Raw genomic sequence first — 1,939 nt, forward strand, 5'->3', positions numbered from 1 at the left:
TCATCAGTTAGCATTTTTTAAACTTTACGCTTTATCGCCACCCGCTCCATAGGTGACACGCGGTAGAGATGCTGATGAACAGGCCGCTGGAAACCCAACCGGGTTTCTTCAACTGCGAGGCTTTCTTTCGAGGAACCCGGTTGGGTTTCCATTGTAGCAAATTGCTACATTTGGGTGGATGTCTCAGTTTCCCTTTAATTACTTACCTCCACCTCGCGGATTCCCGCTGAACTATTACGTCATACACTTGCCTTTGCTTCGAGTTGCCGACAAATTCGACTTCGCCCTGCCATCTGCTAGCCGCCTGGTTAGCTCAGATGGTAGAGCGGCTGCCCCGGAAAGGCGGTGGTCCCGGGTTCGAGTCCCGGACCAGGACAAACTTTTCTTCAACTGTGAGGCTTTCTTTCGAGGAAGCCGGTTGGGTTTCCATTGTAGCAAATTGCTACATTTGGGTGGATGTCTCAGTTTCCTATTAATTACTTATCTCCACCTAGCGGCTTTTCGCTGAACTATTACGTCATACGAGTGCGAACATGCACTCCAGTCCTGATGTGCACATAGCAAACAGTTACAGGTAGCTGCTTCTGCTGCATATAAGATAGATAGATAGATAGATAGATAGATAGATAGATAGATAAATAGATATCGCGGCCGCCGCGTGTAGCCGCGGCGAGCCCACTCGATGAGTGCGTTGCGACTCGCTTAGGACAACCGCATGTATGTATGTCAGGTGGTTCCAGTGGCGTGGCGAGCCGGCCTGAGTGCCAGCATCCGACTGTAACAGGTCGCCTGCTTCCCGAGTTACACACCTTTCGAGTTGTGTCGCCATCATGGTCGAAGCTCGTTATGTTAGGAATTTTTTAATGAGAATCCGCGTGCGGCTTCCATCGCTTACCTGATTGGTGCATGTGATGCCGACGTACTCGCAGAGCGAACAGAAAAATGACGTTTCATCTGACACTCGGAGATAGTGAAATTGCCGTAGAGATAAGTGCGAAAGGAGACGTGCTACTTGACACTCGGTGCAAGGGAACACAGCTGCTCGTAAATATCTAGTACACTGTGGCACAGCTAAGCGATGAGACACCCTGAACTCAACCGTAATTTGACGTCTAGCCTTCATGCTTGGCGCGTCATAGGCGCCCTAATCAGAAGTTGTGGCGTCTACTTGAACATCCAAAATGATGTTCGACCAGTGCTCCACGGTGACGTTTAGAATGCAGAGCATTGCGGGCATGACACGTCCCACTGTGCTGTAGTCTTCGCACTGCGAGGCATTTTTAAAGGAACCGGAGCACCACGACGACGATCTAAGCGAATATTTGATAGCCAATAACCCCGCTTCTAGTGAATGCACTGGAGTGAGTATTGCTTCCAGGAATTTTTAAATAGTATAATATATCTTCAAATGCATTTCTAGACTTTGGTAAAAAGTGTTTCAGGGCCCCATGCATGCCTATTTCACAGAAAATTCGAAATTTGCGCGTATATTGCTCTTATTGTTCACCAGATTTCTTTTATGTACAAATTTCGTGAGTTGAGCAGTTTTTTTTTCCGAAACGCGTAGCACAGTTATATGTGAAGCAATAAGAAATACCAAGCCAAGCAAGAACTACTGGCTCGAAGCCCACGGAAAATGCACCTAATGAAGCTAGCATATTGAAAAGTAACAATTCCTTCCGTGTTTTCAGCCCACGCTTCTATAATATTTTCGTTCATACATGTTTCTGTTCATGACACGTTGACCAGGTCAACAAGTAGCTAAGCAATACCTGTGAGAAGTGAGCACGATGCTGCATTCCGTGCGTTCCTTGATGCGGTTGAGTTTCTTGTAAATGCGCGTCCTTGCCAGCACGTCGACACCGGCGTATGGTTCGTCCAGGAAGACGAGTTCAGGCAGGCCGACCAACGCCACCGCGATGGACAGCTTGCGCATGTT

The 1,939-nt window shown here is 47.9% G+C and overlaps 1 non-coding gene across 1 annotated transcript; it reads left to right on the forward strand.

The window, feature by feature from the left end:
* Positions 1–302: 302 nt before the first annotated feature.
* Trnas-gga (transfer RNA serine (anticodon GGA)) lies at positions 303–377 on the forward strand. Its single transcript has one exon. It is a non-coding gene; the product is annotated as a tRNA-Ser (tRNA).
* The last annotated feature ends 1,562 nt before the right edge of the window (positions 378–1,939 follow it).

Source organism: Dermacentor silvarum, chromosome 6 (genome assembly GCF_013339745.2).
Source record: "Dermacentor silvarum isolate Dsil-2018 chromosome 6, BIME_Dsil_1.4, whole genome shotgun sequence".
Taxonomy (NCBI): domain Eukaryota; kingdom Metazoa; phylum Arthropoda; class Arachnida; order Ixodida; family Ixodidae; genus Dermacentor; species Dermacentor silvarum.